Source organism: Temnothorax americanus, unplaced genomic scaffold (assembly GCF_048541705.1).
Source record: "Temnothorax americanus isolate GAGA-0224 unplaced genomic scaffold, ASM4854170v1 Scaffold2, whole genome shotgun sequence".
Lineage (NCBI taxonomy): Eukaryota > Metazoa > Arthropoda > Insecta > Hymenoptera > Formicidae > Temnothorax > Temnothorax americanus.
This window is the reverse complement of record NW_027509338.1, coordinates 4,226,883-4,249,921: the sequence shown is the minus strand read 5'-3', so window position 1 is coordinate 4,249,921 and position 23,039 is coordinate 4,226,883. Positions and strand designations below refer to the sequence as shown.

Here is a 23,039-nt window from a genome sequence, read left to right as displayed (position 1 = left end):
CTGATTTATACCGACTACTGCAGAATGTAGTTTTTCGGCAACAACCAAAATAGGTTATAGAGCGAATAATGCCGCTTCGCGGATGATATCGGTAGAAAACAAATAAACTGTAGCGACACGCATTTGCGAATTATGGACGCCACGCGCCGCACCGGTGTATGGTTCATTAATCTCGGTTGTCAACAATTTCACGATCTATTAGCCTACGTCAAGCAGAAAAGCTTTCTAAACGACTGTTGTATCCGCGACTCGCGAGCTTATTTTTCACGTTCCATTATTCATTAATGATGTATAGAGAGACGTATCGCGAGTGTAATACATAATATCGCGGCGGTCAACATGTTAGATAACATTTACATGAATTGTGGCGTGCCAGTAAAGGTATTTTGTCACCGTTACACTTTTGTCACCGTTGTATTTACACATTGCATCACAACAGAAATCTCGCATCCATGCGCAACAACAACTCGTCGTACATTTTCCGATGATTAAATGCGTTAATCCGGATAGGTCAGTAACGATACAAAATACTTTAAATATCACGTTGGCTACATTAAGCTCTTAATATAGCTAATAAAATATGCATTATAGTTTTAATAATCTGTTCCTGTCTTGTATGTTCGTCTAATGCAAAATGCATTAATTATTTGCTATTTTTGAATAAAATCAAAATCTAAAACTGATAATTAACGGAAGTTGAGTCGCGTTCTCGAATTAACGCTAGAACGACAGCAATTTTTCAAATACTTTATAATAAATTTAAAAAAAAACTGTTTATGAACTTTATATAAACTTTTAATTAATATTAATTAATATTAATGATAGAAAGTATGAGAGATTCAAAGTTCTAGTTCAGAACTGAATTCTTAACTTTCTTAACATACGATTGAAACTTATACATTCAATACAGCAATCAGAACTTTTAACTAAAGTAAAAATTCGAAACTTTGATTTAATTTACACAATACACAGATCAATTTAGATCACAATCTTGTGTGTCACAATAAGCAAATATTATTCCTCCATTCGCTCCAATCCCGGTACGAAAATTCTAATGGCCGAAATAAAAACATCTTGGTGAGCATGTAATATAGCGAAGCCATGTACGAACGAAGGAATTTGATAAATGGCACACATAATCCCGGTACATACCATCACGAAGTACGTCGGTGAGAGTTACTTTTGAACACAATGAATTCATCAACGATAGCTTCTCAACTTTCGTGACTTGCGAATACTTAACAAGAAGAAATGTAAAAGGAGAAACCTTATAATATTCATAGTTTGAGGTTTGAGTGAATAAACATTCTGAACACCGCCATCTTCGTAACTAAATAAAATATTTGCGGTTTGGATGTTAAAATATTTCTAGAACTATACAAAAATTATAACGTCGAAACAGCGAGCGAGCAGCATGTGAGATGTGTAATTTTTTCCTCAACTTTCTCTTAAAACTTTCCAGCGTATATGTATTTGTTACGTCGTTACATTCAAGTTAAAATTGATGAGATAAAACGTAAAAAATAAAAGTGGACATAGAGAATGAGATTATAGATTGTCGACAAGGCACCTCATTAATCTCTTCGCGGTGTTTGCAATTGTTGAAAAATCGCCTGTTCGCAAATTTAACGATGCATTTTTAATCGCGTTTGCCTGCGGAACAAAAATTTATCCCGACGAGACAAAACTTTTTTTATTTGTACTCATACGTGCTTGCACCTGCGAGTAGACGCGTGAATAAAAACGGCGTACAATTCTACCTTTTTTTGTTTCATTTGTGAATTGTCATCCACGTGACACGTGACACCAATACAAATTTAATTGGCGCTACAAAGAAAAAACCCGGTCACGGGGCCGCGAGGAAAAACACGGGCGATACATTAGGGGATCGAGCCAGAAACGTATATGTATGACGCACACGGAGAAAAGATACTTGCACGGATAATGCGACGTGTGTCGAAAAGGTCGAAAACAATAGCGTCCAGAAACGAATGTTTCCCTCCTGACCGACAGATAATGGGAAAAGTCAGATCCGCGGAGACGCTGATGCTGGCGTCAACGCTATAACTGAGCATATTATATATTTGTTAGACCGTTTTTGTTGAAACATTTCTCAGTCTGAATGCGTACATTCTCGCGAAACTCTACTCGGAATATCCTAATATTTAATATTTTAATATATCGTAATTTTCTACCGATATCCTCTCTTTTCTCTCTGTTAAATTTTAAATTTTATATTAACTCATTAAACTACCGTTTTCTTAGGTCAAATATTGTCCGACTCGTGAATTATATAATTGCTTTAATTACTGCGAAAAATTTACATGGACGTTCATGTAAGATAACCAGATAATTTGTTCTCTCTTTCTACTTTCTACTCTGGTTTAATAAAAATTGAATTTTCCTCTAAAGCTCCGCATGAAACGTTCCAATACAAAACTTTATCAGAATTACTTCCCGTACCTTCATGCGGATAAATTAATAAAGAGATGGATTCGTCGACAATGATATATAGATTACGTCGAAAATTTATTGCTTTTACACGTATCATCGGAGTAATTCCATAATCTTCTGGTTATCCCTACGCAAAGCTCGAATTTCAAAGCTCGGTATTTAAATTCCGGATTGTACCAAATAACGTACATGCATGTGAGTCGTTCCATCCACCGGAAGTAGGAAACGATCGACCATAAATACCCATTGGCCATCGGCAGCGTGCCGTCTATCGACTGGACTCGGACGTATCGATAATCGAACATGAAAGCCACGTGATGACAAATGCGTTTATCAGAGACGGCTGCTGCGCGTTGCAGCTCGGCAATACTGTAAATAATTCGCAGACTATGATTCCAGCCACATATTGTCCCATGCATGTTACGATCCGGGACATTAATGATCCGACGACTAAGGAAATTAGTGTGACGTTCAATCCGCTGGATTCCTTCCAGTGATAATGCGCGGGGAATCAATACGTTGTCACACACGCCTTATCGAGACTCGCCAAGAACACGCTGGAGACATGGAACAGCAAACAATGTAATGCAACAATGCGTACATGCTGCACGTACTGTTCACTGTTCAGGAAAGCGGGATATTATGCATTATTTAGTAAGATCTATCTACGTTACTAAGAATTTTATTCGATCAATCTTCAAAACTTTATCATTAATCGTTAATGTGATCTTTTGCTGTTCAAATAATAATAAAGAGAAGAAAATTTAAATTTAAATGCGCCTTAAATTTTACTTTTCCCTGAAAAAAGAAACAAAAATTTTTAATATTCAATGATCTATGCTATTTTTATATATTTACTGGAATCTATATACAAATTTGAAATATATATAATATATTTACAAACCTTTTTTATATATATTAAAACATTCAATAATTCAGAATTATAAGTATGTTTCATATTATCTCTCCTTTTTTTATTACAGAAGGAAAAACACACAATTGTAATTATATAAAAATTATAATTAATAGTAGTTAATAAATCAGATCGTAATTAACTTTATATATTATATTTTTTATATTAATTCTATTTTTTATATTAATAATTTTATATTAATTTATATTATATTAATCCTACACAGTAGAATTAATTTGTAAATAACAAATAATTTCCTGAAAATATTTCGCCGAGTATATCCAATCGTCTACGACCGTTTCTTAATTCTATAGTTCTCCACGGCACCTATACCAACCAGATGCTGTTGAAATCTTACACGGAAATGAAAATTTATGCTGCCATAAGTCCGTCGCGATGGAACTCGATTCGAATCCCGTATCGGCGCGTAAATTTCATTTCCATCGAATTCCGCGCATAGTCGGCGGATCGGTTTCGAAGCGACCGTATTCCAAAATGGCTGCTTTGGGCTTCTTCAACTTTTCGCGAGATATTGTACGCATAACAAAAATATTAGATCCTTTATAAACTCTTATAAACTTTTATGATTCAGATTTTCCCAATTCAACAAATTTATTTCGACATGAAATATCTTCGTCTTAAAAAAAGGGGAAAAATCCCGAATATACATTTGAATTATTATACAATAAATCTTTCAAATTCATCAAGCAATATTTTATCGGTTAAAAATAAAAAGATTTCGCAAATCGAATTTCACATGCACAAAATTATTAATAGAAAATTCATCGTTTAATATAAAGCGGATTAAATTTTAGCATAATTTTAATTTGAGGTTTAACTGACATGAGAGATATATGGTGAAATTAAATTTTGGAAAGTTATAACAAATGAAACCTTGCTGAACATAAATTTGGATCGGCCCTAAAATATCATTCGACGCGTCCATAATACTTCGTATATCATGCACTTTATCCATGCGACGTAGACAAATGTATCCCAAGTTACGAAAGTACGATACATTTTATTCAAAGTGGACAGTTCTAACAATAAAACTGGATCTTTCTCATTGTGCATTATTCGAATGTGTCTGTTCGGTCAACAAACCGTACTTGAGAATCGATTATCCACAGGGGACAGTTACCTTAATCCGCGCAAAAAAAAAAGAGATGAGGACACGCTGGGAAACGGAGCAGAGGTAAAGGCAAAACGGACGGGCTCATCACAAGATGTAATCTTTCGTAATTAATCGCTATGTGCTCTCGCGCCTTGCGGTTTAACTGACGTAGAAAGAGAGAAGCGCGCGGATGCGGTAGGAGTGGCCATGTCTGAGTGCCTAAATCCGCTTAATTATCTGGCGTTCTCATTTGATTCCTGCCGGCTCCGCGCTCCTTTCTCTTTGTGCTCTAGCCAGCAGGAGAATTTAACGCCAAAGGGGGCCATTTCGGTCTCCGACGTATACGGCGCGGCGGCGGCGAGGAGATAGACGCGAGCGTAAATGCGACGATTTGTCTCACTCCTGAAACTTATGAAGCGATCTAGCTTTTAGGAAGATTTTGCAATGCTTCTTCCTGGGAACTTGGTGTGGTAGGGATATGTTTCTTGTTTCCGGATAAAGCTGATGCGAGCGTTACGGATATGAAGAAATGGATGATCCGTCCCATTTATTAACTCCCTACACTTCGACCTTTCATAATAATATAATTCTGACGTCGATAAATTTATTTAAGAGTAAAGAAATATTATTGTATATCAGATTTGTGCTTTTTTTTCACACGACGTGTCAGCAGTATCTACACAAATAATTCAAGTTAGCTGAATATTTTGGCGTATTTGCACCTGACCTACATTTCAACCAATATGTCTTTTCATTTATTATAGTTATTCGTGTAAAAAAAAAATTATAGAGCGCCCTGTGTATATTACGTTCTTTCAGATACAAATTCTTTTACCAATCTGATATAATTAAACTTTCTGTCGAAGTACCCTTTACGCTAGAGGTGCGATTAAAAAAGGGTTTATTAAATCGTTAAACAGAATCATATACCTATTCCGCTTTTAATTTCACATAGAACGGAATTTAACGAAATTTTAATTTAAGACTTTATTACAAAAAATATTTAATATTAGATATTAAAATATCATAGAAAAATATGATATTTAATATTAAATATTAAAATATCAGAAAAATATGATTCATGCAGCAAAATGTCTTAATAAAATTTTCTGTAAAATAAAAATCAACAGAGGATCGATCGAAACATTGCGGTAGGTAAGTAAAACGAAACTCGCAATGTCCTGGCATACAATTTCGAACGATGCTGCCTACTCAAATCGACTTAATTATATTTTGTTAGTAAAGCACGCAGCAGCCACATTTTGTCCTGATGACTATATTAAATAATAACCGCGTGACAGGGAACAGCAATCTACAATTCGAGGACTTATTCGACCAGTATGTCAAACGTGTACGTCAACATGACACGTACACGATGCGTTATTTCGTTGGCTCGGCCAAAATTATTAACGATCGGGAGCATGCAGTCATGTGCAACAAGGATAGTTCAAACTTTCGGACGTGAGAAACACTCGACGGTAATCTACCACACGTCTTCGACTCTCGCTGGACGACAACTATATAACTTGCGAAGCGCTGTATTTCAATTGCTGTATTGCAATTGCTGGTATACTGTACTCGAGAAGAATTTTGCCGCAAAATTTCAAATATCACTTATACAATCGTACTTTTATACGATTCTTCCTTTCGTCTTCGAAATATATGCTGCCTTCAATAAACCAGGCGGAACGTTATTCGGAAACCTATAGAATATCGAATCCACAACTTGCAAAGATAAAACATCAAAGAGGTGAATTGTGACGGTGCACGGGCCTTTTCCCGTCATTTCAAGCAATTGCCATCAGGGCGCAGTCTCCATATCTCTCCACAACCATCTTTCAATTCATTCCCTTCCTCCCTATCTTCGCTACAAGTTTGACGTTATATCTCTCAACTAATACATTGAGCGTACTGATATTACTGTAACGCAACGATCGAACCAAATTTCATTTCAGAAATTTTCGAAAAATTCAGAAGAAATTACTTACATCGAGAGATCTAATCATTCTTATCAATTTCGACGTTTCGAAATCAATGAAGGTGAAAATTATATGGATCACACAGATGAGCGAGTTTCATGTGAGCGTAACAGTATAGCTACGATATATTGCAGTAGCTAAATGTATATTCGTATAATTTCAATGTTGATGTTTGAGTTAATTGTTAATTGAACAATGAATAAAATGATAGTAACAATAAAATATTAATTTCAAACCATAAAAACAACGACAAATTCAATAGAGAGAAACTAGCCGCGGGACACACGAGTAATTAGTCAATTAAATTTCTAACAAGAATTCCAGATTATTCGAACACGCGAACGGCTCTGGTGCATATAAATGGTAGGAATCCATCAACCTCGTTCGACACCGATAAATAAAATCCGACTGCACTATCTGCATTCGATACGCATGAAAATAGTTTATTGATCGCGAGTGCCATGTGCTTGCCCATTTCGACAAACACGGCCAAACATCAGAGAAGCTATTTTTTTCACGGGAGATGTGAGTCATACAGAATTTTGATGCCGCCCGAGGGTACAGGTGCATGGTAACAGCGAGAAACACGCTTCGCACTACAGCGCGGTGTACGCGACGGGAGAAAGGGGTAGCGTGTTGCGAGAATAGCAGCGAGCGAAAATAGACAACGCGCGTTGAAATGCCGAAAGGCGAGGAATATAGCTGATGCAGTCCAAAACACTGACAAAGCTCCAAGCTCCGGGGAGCCGCGGACGATCAACCGCACGATATTAATGTCCCGCCAAAAAGAGGAGCGAGGTGCGTCGAGAGAGGGAAAGTTTAAACCGCGGCATCTCATTAATGCGAAGCAGAGACGCCAGGAATGTTTCTACGCCAGATTGCACCGCGTACAGTGCGATCTGCATTACAATATAGTAATTCGTCGATTGCACCTTGACGAATATTTGTAATGCAAAGGGAGAAAGCGGCATATGCGGTCAACGATTCTGTTGTAAGTATATATGCTATGCAATAAATGCAATTTACAGTAGGTACAACACGCTTTTCTTCGATGCGAAAGCGCGCGTGATATAATTGGCTTTTTTCTCCCTCACATCACCGATCAAAAGTTTCGTTTATATCGAGTGTAATATTAATTAATCAATTTCGTTATATTATTTGTACAATTTTTTTCTACCTATAACGCTGCACGTGTTAAGTCATCAAAAGACGGAATATTCGTAACTTTGTTCATCTTTGCGACACGTTTACGGTGGATTTTCGCAGTGCCAATGTGTGCAACAACGATTAATTAAATGTTGCATATTGCTACTACCTTGCGAATTTCTACGTCCCACAACGCTTTCATAATTTAATTATGTTTCAGAGAGATTTGATTGTGACGTTCACGCAGTTTAAGTACAGCCAATGTATTTGTCTCTTGAATTTCGACTATAATTTCTGATATTACGAAAGCAAAATATCAATAATATTTTTGTAATATTTCTAAAAGTTGCAATGTGTGATAAATAAAAGCAACTATTCAAAACTGTTAAAAAAATAATTAGTTATTGAATAAAAATAATCCATTTTATAGTCGTCACTCATCAATCAAATAGCATATAATGCGTTATTATATATCGTAATTTAATTATTTTCTATTATTTAAAAAAAAGGTAATAAAAACAATATTCGAAACAATCAAGAAATTTGATTAATAATAAAAAGCAACTTTATAACATTGCAAGAAAATGATATCATGTCGAAGTAAAAAGTTATTTTAGCGTAAGCATATTAATAGAATGTTCCATTTGTGGTACGAATGGAACACTACGAATTGACATAAATTAAATGTGAACTTTGTATCAACGTTCCTATTATTTCGTTTGAAATCCTAGATATTCATCGCATCGCGCGATGAAGATGGACGTGTCAGATATTCGTGGAACATAATCGATAACGCGAATCGTCTCCCCTCCTCGACAAATCAACGTCGACGACAGACCATTTTCGAATATCGCATTGTGATTTGTTTTTGCTTGTCCGACAAATTCTCGTCACGAAATTATTGCGCTCCTTTGTCTCCATTTCATTTTATCCTGTTTTATTATAATAAGTTCCATCAATCCGTACATCGCAGATTCTATATATAATGGAATGTAAATTGGAATAAAGACGATCATCCGTGTAGTTAGTCCAGCAGTTATATATTAATATAAAATGTATTTATAAAAATTAATCTTCCAATCTTCAATCAAACATAAAGTCTTTACAATTAATTAGAGAAAATGTCACTTGCGGTTGGGTTGGATCTTGGCAACCTGATTATAATATTTAATAACATAGCTCTTTGCTGAAACAGTGAATTCATACTTATATCGATAATCGATTTAACTTTTAATGCTAATAAGCATCATTTTTAAATCACTGTAAAGAATTTATTGCGAAAAATATCACCTCAACCAGGTTTCGGAAACCTAGACTTTCTTACAATCCGTGACGGGCGTCTTTATCAATTAGGTCACTGAGGCATGTGGTGATATTTATCGCAATAACTGATGGTAAATACTGAAGAGAACGTCTTATTTCAAGCGATCGATGTGAGTAAACAACAATAAATAATGCTTCAGTGATAAGTGTAAAGAGCTCCAGGCTCGAACCTTGGTTGGGGTAATATTTTTCACAATACATTCACTTTACAATGATTTAAGAAGGATGCTTATTAGCATCAAAAGTTAAATCGATTATCGACTTAAATATTTACTGTTGCAGCAAAAAGCTGTGTTTTAAAACCAACGAATAATCGGCAGTTTATTTTGAGTTGGGAAATGTATACAAAAATCGTACAGAAATATTATTATTAGAGTACCAAGATACAGCCCGATCGAAAATGACATCTTCTCTAAATTGTAAGATTCATATCATCGCGGCATCGGTTCTGTTTCACTTGTTATTATTCAAATTTTAATGGTAACAATTAGTGCGAATAGAGAGAAACCGATAATTTCACACAGCGGGTTTAAATGTCTATGCCGTAAACAAGTTATCATATTCTCATACATATTATTTGTATATAGCTGTGTGCGAATCCTTATAGCATTTAGCTATAAATTTAGCAAAATCATATCACATCGGACCTTGACGTATTAATCACAATAATCACTATACCTGTTAAATATTTTTTCTATCGTGTCATAAAACTTGTTATAAGGATGCACCTAGAATGCAAGCTGCGAATGACTCACATTCATCCCGATCAACGAAAACAATAATATCATCAGATAGCCCTGTCAATCAGCTGTCGAGAATCGCTAGTCTTGCCTTTAGTTTGCTTTAGCAGCGTGCAGGCATCCTACGCATCCGGAAGTTCAATCGAAACTCCATCAGTATCGATCGTAAGTTACAAGCAACATTCTCTGTTTGGCTAGTCGACATAGCCCCGCGTTATAGGATCCGAAAGATGGGATATCAAAGGTAGAGAAAATGAGTGGAAAGTAGAGAAAAGGGGAACAGTTGAGATCATTTCACGTGGATACCTAGAGAGCTTGATACCCTCTGAAATAATAAAGATTCCCAACAGAGCATGTTCCCGAGTAATCGCATAAATATTTGCGCTGGTCGACAAATAGAATACGCTCCTTCAAAAAAAACGAGAGACTGATTTCCAAACTTTTGTTCTTAAATCATCGGATATAAATCATCGGATAAAGTCACTTACGCATTTGGTTTATAAAAATATCCAAAATAGTTTACACTTTACCATAAAGAAAATGCGATATAAAATTTAAAAAACCTGAAGTATAACACGAGTTTTATATCTAGATAAAATTTTTATCAATCAGGTAACGTTACACCGCGATAAACCACTGGAGAATTTGAGCGTTGGACCTATCGCTCGGTTAAATTTATTTTACTAAGAGCTAATAGGTAAAATATTTCTATTGTTCCTTTTTTTTCCTTTACTCGAGGTGTACGTCCGTTCGACTCACTCGCATCGCTGATAAAAATTAGAGTCATGTCAAAAGAACAATCACGCCGTCGATGAAAACGAACACGCGCCTGACATGTCCTTTACACTTCGGGCGACGCGTGTCGCTCGTGGGACATACGTCATTCGCGGACCACTCGATTCGAAGATCGCGAAAGCCGTGTGACGTGACGTGACCTGACAGGAACAAGCGGGAATCGCATTAGCATGTCATGCTGCCATGTGCGCGCGTGTCTCTACGCAAGACTATACGTATCTTACCCGAGAAATGCGGCAGAATACGGAGCGGTTTCTAACGTCTCCGCGATGCGCAAGTGGAATCGATCAACGCGCAAATATATATATATATATGAGAATCGCGTGGAAGGAGGGCAAAGATCTCGCTGTATAATCGAATCTCGAGTTCTAATCAAATTCCGCACTTCAGAGTCAGAGGTCTTGAGCCATCGCCTAAATAAGAGCCCCTTTCCAGGTTAATTTTTGTGTACTCACTACTCCCCAGGTATGCGGGGAGAATATTTGTGCGCGCCCTACTCAACTGACGAAAGAGTATAGTTTGCAACTCTATCGGATAATATAATCAATAACATGCGCAACACTCTCGAAACTTCGTTCACAATGCTGACATGAAGTTCCTCCATTCAAAAGTACCTTCGAGCATAGATAAAAAAGCTTTTAGATTAATATTTAATTAATATCTATAAAAGATTATATATATATATATATATATATATATATATATATATATATATAATAAGTTACAATATGACTTTTAACTCACAATATGACTTTATGCGCCGCGCTCACAAAAAACTCGGTAACTATTAAATGTTTTCTTTATTAAAAGATGATATTAAAAATCTTTTTTGAAATGTTATAGAACGATACGCGAACAAAATTGCTGGAATTTTACGATGATCACAGGCGCGTGAATGAGCATGTTTCTAACGGATCTGCGGTTGCAAATCGCGCCGTTTTAACGCATGGTTAGTTTTCGGCACTGCAACTGTAACATAGTCCACCCACGTACGATCGCGAGCACGAGTGAGCATTCGGCGAAGATGGCGGATCACGTCCGCCGCGATAGTTCCTTTGCGGCTACGCGAGGTATTTGGCCGATGCGATATCGTCTTACTATTCCAAAGAAATAGATTGGTATTTTCTCAGAGCCGCTTTGACCAAAGGACTTTCCACACTAGATTTGATGACAAAATATTTTTATCTATGCTCTTGGTTTACGCTAACTTTTATATTCAACTCTGGTACAAGTACATAATTAACAAAAAAATTTAACGATTCAAAAACGTAAAAAACTTAAAATCTTACTTTAAGTAAAGTACAATATATAAACAGCCATACAGTTATGATATTTGTTAAATAAGATGCAACAAAGAGAATTACGATTTATATTTCTATGTATACCAAAAGAAGATATAAAACTAAATCAAGAATTTTTTTATATAATTATCAATGATCAGCGATATTATTAACAAAATGTTAAAAAAATAAACAATTAAATAAAATTGACACGAAAGCAAAATTAAATTGCAGGACGTCGCGCATTTTCTCTTCCTAGCTGTTTTATTATCGGAAAGTTTATGTTGCGTCACCTGCAGAGATCGAACATCGGAGATTAAAAACATTTACGACTTTTACGAAGTAATAGCGCTTCTTTTTATGTGCAATTTCTATATGTTTCGTTGACACTTTACAGATCAAAAATATAGTTTAGTGAAATATTGTTCACAGTCGTAACGGTTGTTACGTATCATCCACTAAACGTAAGCGTAAGAAAATCGATCAATCCCAATCAAGTATTTTCCCCTACTGGAGTTACGGACAACACAATATTTGATTTGGATTGGTCGATTTTCTTACGCTTACGTTTTACGTCTTTACGCGATTTTATGTGTGCATGAAGGCCTTCAGTGTTCTAAACCGTGCGTCCGAGCAAACGCGACTCAGAACGAGAACCCCCCGGCGTTGTCGTGTGTCCGTAAATCCTAAAGGCGACTCATCAGGACAACAGCCCCCAGGCATTGTCGTCAAACCGGTGATCTAGGGCAACAGTCCCGAGGCGTTATCCCGGTCCTACGCGGTTCCGAGCGTGGAACATTAAATAAAGGCGAGTACTTGCTTCAGCAGTAGATAGACTAAATTCGCGAACCGGAGTGACACTGACAATGTGAGTGCAAGACCTTCTGTACCAAAGTGAATTATAAAATAAAGATTATACGAAAAGACAGAGTACATGTGAATAACATCTGCGCTGACACAGAACAACGGTCGTAACGCGGTTAAATTCCACCATTAATAAAAATAAAATATTCGAGTCTATAAGGGATGTTCTACTATCTATATGCGATATCAAGTTCCTTGCACTTCATTTCATGCATATTATCGAATCAATTTAAAATAGAATTATCTTTGATAAAAATTTAGAAATATTAACTGTGTATTTCTAAGTAATTAATACAAGAATTTTCACAAAATAAATTTTAAATAAAATAAAAATAAATAATAAAATTTATTTTTTTATATATTATAGAAACAAATTTTATTTTAATATAATTTTAATTTAAGAATTATCAAGTAATTATATAAGTTATATAAAATTATATAATAAAAATTAATAATAACAGTGTAATAGAAAATTACTGGAAAAAATCCGTTAAATTAAGTTTTTATTAAAAGCTCTATGTCATATGTTAAGAAACCCATAAAAATTCGAAACAAAACGCTAAAAAAAAATAATATATATTTTTTAAATATAAATAATGAAATAACAAATTTACTTATTAAGAATTAAAAGTGTCTCGTAGAAACAAATAAAGTATCAAGAGAGAAACTGTCAATAATACTAAGTAAATTTTTAACTATCTCGTGAAAATGAAATGAGAGATCTGCTTATTCCAACAAATAAATACAATCTCTCACATTGAAAGTCCAACGAACGGTAACAGATGGCTCCGTAACTCGAGCATTAAGTTACGGTGAACTCTGAAGGGTGAGAGACACTTACTCCCCTCCGTTCAAAGAATTTATATAAGAGCTCTCCAGGGAAGGAAGAAGAAATAGAGAGAGAGAGAGAGAGAGAGAGAGAGAGAGAGAGAGAGAGAGAGAGAGAGAGAGAGAGAAATCGCGGCTCAGAAATTTACAAATACGAATATTTGAAATAATCATAAAAAGAAAATGAGATGGAAAAATTTGATAATATCTATCACAATAATAATTTCATTAATTAATCGAGATGCCATATCAAGCGTATATGAGAAAAAAAATGAACCATGTATAGTCATAATTAAGATATATAAAAAATTTTATATATCTTTCTGTTAGCAACAGCAATATACTTCTATAAAAAAATGTCTGTATATAATAACAATTAATGAAATAGTAAATTATTATTATAAATGAATTAATTAGAATACATAAAAAGCAAATACATCGAAACCATTTTACATAAACTATTTTTATTATTTGAAATATTTTAATAATTTTCGGATTATAAGAATTAATAATCAAATAGATTTCTTATAAACAATATGGTTTTTAAAGGAATACGATTTGATTTCTAAGGAATAAAATTCTCTCCGAAAAAAAAAGGAATTTTTAAATCGGAATAAATCCGCTTTTTATGATAAATTATTATTCGTGTTGCTGTAAATTTAAAACCCATCAACTTAAAATAATCTTCTTATTTCGCTTATGCTGCGCCAAAAATAAAACAAATCGAATAAAATGAATCAAAAGAACATAAAAATAAGCCTTAACAATTCATATAAATCACAGAAAATGAAGCAGATGGAAACAAATGAACTATTCGCCAAACATAGAACTGATAATTAATGAAAATGTCTGCAAAACATTTTACCGTCTTAAAATATTACTATGTCGAGTTCTTTGATCGCTTTTTAGTTACTTGACTTAATTACTACTATCTATATTGTTTTCTTACATTTTCCATTTAAGTGTATATACATACTTTTTTAAATTTTGAATCAAAATTCTAACAAGTTAAAAATAATACATTACACTAAAATATTCACTTAATGATGGCACTTTATTCAGACAATCGATCTATTTATTCGAATTCAAATGACTTAACTGCCCTACTTCGATATATTCAGCATTCCGTTTTTGTATGTTCAAAACTAGTAGACATCAGTTGCGGTCGCTGTCTACTAACGCGAACAACGGGTTTGAAGCTAGAAGGAATGAGCCCGTATCGAGATGGATAGGTTTCCTCCGAGAATAATAGCCGACCTCGTCAGAAGGAGTTATCCCCAAGATCGACGTTAAGCGCTGTTCGACCGTCTCAAGTATCGAAGCCACTTCTATCGTCCAGCACGCGCTAGTGACCCTGCGGTTGCACCAGAATTGCATCAAACTTCTCCCCGTTTCCCAGTTTCGCTCACTCTGTCCCACTCTCCCTCTTTCTCGCTCTCACGCAGATTGCCACATTCATCCATGCACACCTACGTCCCGCTGTAATTACGACGCCGGACTATTGAAGCTCTAATCACGAGGCGACAACTGTCCTCTCGCTGTCTCCGTTCCTCTCCTTCTCTGCCTCCCTTTCTCTCTCTTCCTCTTGGCCGCATATCCTTCCGCCGGATCTCCTTTTCCCTATTTCTCCCTTCGCTATCCCTTGACAACTACTTGGAACAGACGTGGACGACAAATGCAAGCTTCTCGAGCTTCGTCTCCCTTGAGCAGACATGTGTATGCGACTTGTCAGCGTCTTTGTGATTTGGAAGATCAAGCGAACCATTCATTAAGCGATTGAAATTGTCATTTAGAGAACGGTCGAACTTGTCATCGCATTGAATGAGCTTACAGATCTGTGAGACAAGCTTGCAACCAGTACGCTCGATCTATGCTACCGTGTAATCAAATCGCTAGTGCTCTGACTGGGTGAAAAGCGAAACTGAATGAAAGGTCGAGGTATTATAAATCACGCAAATTAGATATAAACGAATAGTATAAAATCTAGTCAATTTAATATACAAAAATAATATTATCAAAATTGATAACATTATACAAATATAATTTTTTTATTTATACTTTGTCTTTGGCGCTGACTAAGACACATTAAAGATTCCGCTCAGTGTAAAAAAGGTACATTGAAAGAATTATTTTTGTAAAATTTAATTTATAGAAAAATTTTAGGGACAAAATTATTTTAGAATATTTAGAAAGACAATAAACAGATTATTCTCGGCTCTTATTTCTTACGCTATTTACCTAAACCGCGAGTATGATTGATTGTCATCTTTCTGAGATCTGAATTGAGTTAAGAAAAATCACGATTTATAGTAGAAGGACCCATCAGGAACTATTTAATCAAACACGTCAAGCTTGTCGAGATAATGCTTATATCCGTATTATTAATTAATGCGGTTCAATTCATCGACGTTTTATGATCGATCACTGTGGAGCAATGCTATATTCATTATTTCAGCGCTCACTCGATTCAGCGTATTAGTCAATTGTATTAATGAACAATTAGATTTTTATAATCACTAATGGATACTCGGAGAGAGTCCTTCTTGTTACTGATTAATGATGAACATTAATGAAGTGCATCCGATACGAATGGTATCATTTGCTCGACGGCACTTGAACCAAATTCAATCAATAAGTAGCTCATTTTGTTACGGGCAAACGTATAATAGCCCATATTTCCACGAACCAACCGAACCACGTAAAACTCTCTATAAGCATCTAATTTAACAAATGTAGACAAATCTCGACATAATATAAACAAGTATTTTTCCAAGCATTTTAATTGCTGACTGAGCTGAATGTAATGAAGAAAAAAAAGATTTCAAGTTATGCAAACGAGAAACCGGGATTTTTCCACGCTGCTATTTTTAATTTACGAAAGAAAGAATTTTTGCGCACGGAGTTTGCCTCGTCTATTTAAAAACTTCTACTTTTCAAATAAGTGTCTCAATTTTCAAAATTCTACCTATTCAGAAACAATCAGACACAATATAATTTCAACAGAAAATTTAAATTATACCGTTTACTGTTCAGTTTTTGTAATATTTTTATTTTATAACATTTTCAGATACAAAAACGAGATATAGAAGAAGCGTGATCAGCGAATTATTTTAAGAAGAGAAAAAAAGGGGAGCAGATTTATTTATATATTTTCTTTAGCTCGCCCTCACGAAGAAGCTAAGAAAGGAGCCATCCGAAAATTTATTTATAGACCGCTCGAACTTTTTGATCAACATGATCATATAGTAACGTATTCTAAAGAAGAAAAACCGAACGTGAAACTCGAACTAGGATGCACCCAGTCTTTATTCAGATCGTCATATTTTCGACTCAAAGTCTCTGTCAAACGATCCTTTTTCAAAAACAATCAAGAAAAGCCCTCCTCCTGACGACGTCGTCTTCAGCGAAAAAAACAGCTCCAACACCTGAAAAAGTTTGAGCTAAGTTGTCGCATCGACCACGACGACTAATTTCAAGGCGTAAAATCGGATTTCGCGGTGGACGAGAGTCAATCAATGATCAATGTAATTTACATAAATCTCAAGTGACGAGGCAGAAACACCGACGTGAGATTCATGCACCACATCGTTGAAGATGATTTACGCGCGGTTTTACCGCGCAATACATCAACAAAATTCCCATTCATTTTTCTTCTATGTCACAACAAGGCTATCTATATTGTCAAGGCTTTGTCGACATGCATGTCAATGCGTCTCGCCGAAAGCTCGAAACAGCGCAGACCATGTATTCCGAAATAAATGCAACGCTCGCTCAAATGTTTGCGGTACAAATGATGGAACTTACACCGAAGTCTCGTCATACCAAATTGCGATACATATTACAAGATACATGTAACTATTTCAACGTATCCCCCCGTTTTCGCTTTACACGTACGCGCGTGTTTAATTGCAGTCTCGCTCATATGATGCGGATCCTTTTCAATTGTAAATCTCATTATATTTGCATTCATCGGCGGGTTGATATTGCAGGTTCCAATTCCCAGCGTATGTTATCCCAGCCGTATATAACAAGAATACTCCCCTCGTCGTATAATTACGAGTAGCCGAGCATACAACGTAATCAGCAGAATGATTATAAATCGAACGATTATTTATTCGGTAAAATTTTGTCATTTTCCCTCCAAGATTTTTTTATATTTTAATGCGGCTGGTCTTGGCCGCTGTTGCGTGTATTCCACATTCGTGTTTCATGCGTACGCTTCCGATTTGAGAATTGTAACCATTCGTATGTACACGGAACAAAGCGCAGTCGTTAATGAGTGAAAATATTGAAAAATATACTGCTGCGCGACACCTCTAAAACATACGATTTTAAATCCCTACGTACGTCGTATATTTCACCAACTGGAGAATTTTAGCCTGCAAATTAACACGAATATTTAAACGGGCGTACGAGGTACTTATCAACGACGTCATTAACCATTAGCGCCATTACTGCGACTACCATACGCGAATGCATTATTCGGCCCATAATGCATCGCATGACTATAAGCGGACGTGTGCTGTTAGTTTTGTATTTTTTATCAGCCCAAATGTTATCACGAAAGAGCTATTATAATTAGAGATATTTGAGGACCTACGGATTATAATATGTCAAGAGCCTCTATTACATATATTAAACCAGCAATAATTATGTTGAATTGTTTAACTCTAAAAATGGCATAATAAAAAAACTAATAGTTTCTATACTTCAAAATAAAACTGATTAAATCCTGCGATTTCGTCTTTTATTTATGTAAACATTAAAGCAATGTTTTATTGTTTTCTAATAAAATATTTCTAAAAAAAACCCGTACGAAATACACGTTTATCACTTTTTGTATGTATAAGAGCTTGTGATATCCTTATTACAACAAATTTACAAAAAAATTTGCTTGTAATCTCAAAAGTTATACTAAAAATAAAACTAACAATAAGATTCCTGCAATGGTACGTGACAAAAAGTTACTTAAGAAAGTCAAGGCTTTCTGAACTTTTCGTATTCTGATAAACGTAGATAGATAATATATCTCCATGCCTGCAAGATGCCCTTTTGAATTTCTAAAGTTTGTATCGTTACCAGATGCGCTTCCAAGTACAGAGGCTTTCAATGAACAGCATTATATATTGAATACGCCGACGAAATTAGCATTTAGATAATATCCATGGGTATATATATCGCACTAGGATATCTGGTAGTGACTTAATCCTTCCACGACCAAGTTGGAGCCCCTACGATGTCCCGGCCAGAATCTTGCCCAAGTTGCGGACAAAGTGGTTAGGAGTTTCAGGAGCGGCCATGCAAATGTGTTAGTTGCATTCCGAGGCCGAGTTTTCCTTCGACTTGGCCGGAAACTTCCTTTAACGAGCAGGAAGGAGTTCGAGGTTGCGCGAGGCTTCTTCACTGCAACAAATTGAACGGTTTTCCGCGCGCGATCGTGAATTGCCGATATTGTACACAAAATTTTATGGCCCCTATAACATAAAATATCGGAGTATCCCCAATGGAAAAACTAAGCAAATCAGATTTTAATAATTTTGCTATCGGAAATATCCGACCGTTGGTACCACATGAGAATACTCAAGTATTAGATAATGTATACACAAAGACGGTGCGCCAATATCAGTTTGCATACTTCGCATATAATGGCCATTACGATGTAAGTGGATTTCAATGGATTAAAAGACCGATTTTTTAATCTTAGAAAGATTTCATAATAAGTTATTAGAAAAGTTTCGTCCCTAATTAAGTTTTTTCAAGTAATTATGAAAGGTGTGTGTTACAGATCTACATTCATTAAAAATCCAAAGAGATAAAAGAATGTAAAATATTCGATTATTTTAATCTTGTTATTTTAGAATCTGAATTTTGATAAATTTAATAAAACTGAAAGTTTAAATGTTTAAAGATAAGAAATTTTTTTTAATCTCGCAAAAACTGTTAAAGATTGTAAGAATTTTATTGCATCATTAAAATTCACATAAAGTTAATTTTATTGATTAATTTTATCTGTACTTATAATTAAATATTATTTAATTTCTCGTTATTGTAAAATAAAAATACTTCAATTTATAATAAATAATTACGGTCTTATTATTAAACAAGTGTATTTTACATGTAAAATTGTACGTAACGAATGGGATAAACGTTATGACAAAATTATATAGTGTGCATGAGATATTAAGTATAAATACTTATATAGTAATTATATGCCCGTTATCAAGCAAATAAATAAAAAAACGTTCTTCAACCTGCATGAAAATAGATGAAAAAATATATTAAGTGCTCTTAAATTCCATAAATATATATATAGTATGCATTTATATTATATCACGATAAATATATCATCAAAAGACACTTCACTTGCATGTCAGCAAATGATGACAGCCTATCGACGATCAAGTGGGATAATTTAGCGTGATACTCAAGTGATTTTAATGATTTTCGAGTCAACAACACTTCTGGCTGTCGAATAGTAATTCGGTCATTCTCCACTAACCCCCGACGCATGCATGCCGAATTGTCGTGCATTTTTTATCCGCCCTTCACTCTCTCCTCCCTCTATATTTTATCGATCGCTCTCGAATTTTTTTATATATGACAGTTTCTTTGGGGCTGACGGATATTGATGATATCAAAGATAATATATGAGATCCTGATATATAGCAATAGGATATCTTTCGCATACACCATTCGTTAGCTATTTTTACTACTCTTTTACTAGCAAAATGAGAAGAGGGAAAAATAAGAGAATTGTTCCAAAACAAAATATACATACTCTGTTAAAGATAATATCCCATTTTCAGGGCGGATTAAAGTATAACAAGTGTGGGGAAAGAAGAAAATATTAAATAGGTTTTTTAAGTTAAACATAAAAATCGTTCTTTACTCTGTTAGCTCGTTAAAATTACTTTACACTGAAACTTTCAAAATTAAATATTTTCCCTACGTTGCAGATTTTGTTTTCTTCGTGAACTTCCGGCAAGAGTCAGTCTTCTCGAGACCAAATGTAGTTCGTCGCGAGAAAAAGTGCGATGACACTATTATATTTCGCTGATACCGCCAATTTAACTGCGCGGATTAAACTAGTTGGCAAACTTCAAAAATAAAAACGAAAAGATTTCTTGCAAACTTTGCGTTTTAATAATAATTTTTTTTTTCTAAAAATATTAAAATGTAGTTTACGTCTTTTAAAATAAAAAATTATATTTTCGTACAAAAAATTGCCATTAACATAATATTTTTGATGCGATATAAACACACTATTGCAATATCAGAATACATGTTAATATTGATGCATTAATACTAACACAACACTAAGCATTGCTAACTAAAATGATGACAATTATTCGTTACTCGGTATCGAATTAGTAATGTTTCGCAATACTATTGCAGCGCTAAAGTTCTACAATATTCAGTACTAATGCGCCAATACTGGGGATACGAAAACTAGTGCTATGCTATATCAGGAATTAATACAGCATCGATATCAACATAAACCCAAGCGAATATTAGAAATCTCTGCTACGCTTTTGAAGGTATTAGTATTTACGTCAATTTTAAATTATGTATTAACACAATACCGTGTTAACATAATTCTAACTGCGTTAAAAATCAACATTGTGCCATGATAAATATCTAGAGTAATATTATTCACCTTAAAAAACGTTGATATTCTTAAAAAAATGATTAACGCTTCAATAATTCTAATAGCCTGCATTTTAATGTTACACAATATTGGGCTATCTTTTATTTAAAATGATACTGATACAGTTTAGTATATAAGCTAAAATTTATGTAAGTGTTGGATTATGCTATCGTGTCGATTCTCAAGACAAAATATTTCTTGATATTCTTAATATTTGAAGATATATATTATGATATTATGTAAGATATTTTTTCCTTATAACTGCATAAATTCGTTAATATATCTTAAATATTGTTATGAAGCGTCAGATCGTTTCAAGGGTCGTCGAGACATATATTTACGAAGCACGGTTTAAAATATGCACGGAGTTGTCGAAGTTATTTTTTGACGCAAATTTTGTTCTTTATAAGTTACGGAGAAAGCTGGAGAAATTTAATCGAATCTAAGAAAATCGACGTTCACGGGATGCCGAACTACCGCGAGAAGACGGAAACTTCATGCCGGAATGGGAGTTTAATGCGACATTTCGGTACTTTTGCAGCTGCAACGAAATTCAGGCAACTTCTGTTCCATTTGCCAAGAACTGCCGGGCACGGATATCTTCATCATGGAGAAAAGCGCTTGAAACGTGCGCGATATTGGACTATATGAAACTCGAACAACCATTTTTTCCCTTTATCCTCTTTCAGTCGGTGAACAAACGTTCCGCAAAAATCATTTCTCACCTAGAAACACCCGTTAGATCCAAGTACTATCTCCTCAGTAACGCGGACACGGTTCAAACAATACTCGGGTCTAAAAATAATTTATTCGCGCAATACGAAAAAGTATATGCTTTTCCAAATTGCTCCACATAATCGCGAGCAGCTGTGAAACTTTGGCATCGTTATCATAAAATATGCTCCACGCTCTTGTTGCACGACTGCAAAATAAGGAACAAAATCCACCTTTTAATAAGACGGGAGGGAGGCGACAAAAATTCGCTCAAATTTAGGAAAATTTAAGTACATCCCGCTCAGAGATGAGAGAAAACGAAATTCATGGAAATTCCTGAACCGTCCCGACGTCGAATTCAGCGCAATTATACTTCTGTGCATTGTAAGTCAAGATGCTAATTTCGGTTCTTGAAAAAAAAAAAGGATTGCATCGGCTTTTCACTCAAAAGTTGCCCGATAATCGTTGTAATAAATGTAAAAAAAAATTTTGCAAATTATAGAAAAAAATTAAAAAAAAGGCATTATTTTATGCTAAAAGATTTTGCATTAGACGTAACTCATTTATCGTTTATGAATAAAGAATATTATACGTGTCGATGACCTCGATGACATAAGCACGTTATATATCCAAAATTTTTTAATTATTTTGTAAAATCGAGATCGAACGTTAACCTTCTAATTCTGTCTCATGTTACTCTTACTTTTTCACTAATGCTGACAATCGCAAAAGTAATCTCACGTGTGTTAAAACTATATAAAGATAACGGTTTTACGATAAAATACGACTCCGAACGTGACGCGAGGGACAAATTCCATATCGTGGTTTCCCAAACGTACCATCGTGCAGCTGCTCTTTTCTCGGACGCTTTTTATCATTACAACGATGAACAGCCGTGTTCGAGACGGCACGAATAAACGGCCGTAAAGCTAGCGTAAAAATCTACCCATCCTGGAAGAAATTCTAAACGTATATTTCCCGTGGGCTCAAGTCATAAAGGCGCGGCCACGTAAATTGAATGTGTGAGAAATTTGTCATGTTATTTCGCTTTCGATCCCACCAGAGCAATCAGACCACCGTACTTTTTGTTGCGCAGTTTGCGAACAAGTGATGCGATCTGAGATAAAAAAAAATGATAAAAAAAGAAAATTGAAGAAAAAAAATTATCGAAATATTTTTACATATGGGACGCAATTCTCAAAAATATATATAATATCTCTGAAATTAAACTTGCTTATAAT

General features: G+C 34.9%; 1 protein-coding gene across 4 annotated transcripts in view; it reads right to left on the bottom strand.

The window, feature by feature from the left end:
- LOC143897185 (uncharacterized) overlaps positions 1–23,039 on the bottom strand; it is a 163,227-nt gene that overhangs the window by 99,148 nt on the left and 41,040 nt on the right. The window lies entirely within an intron of this gene.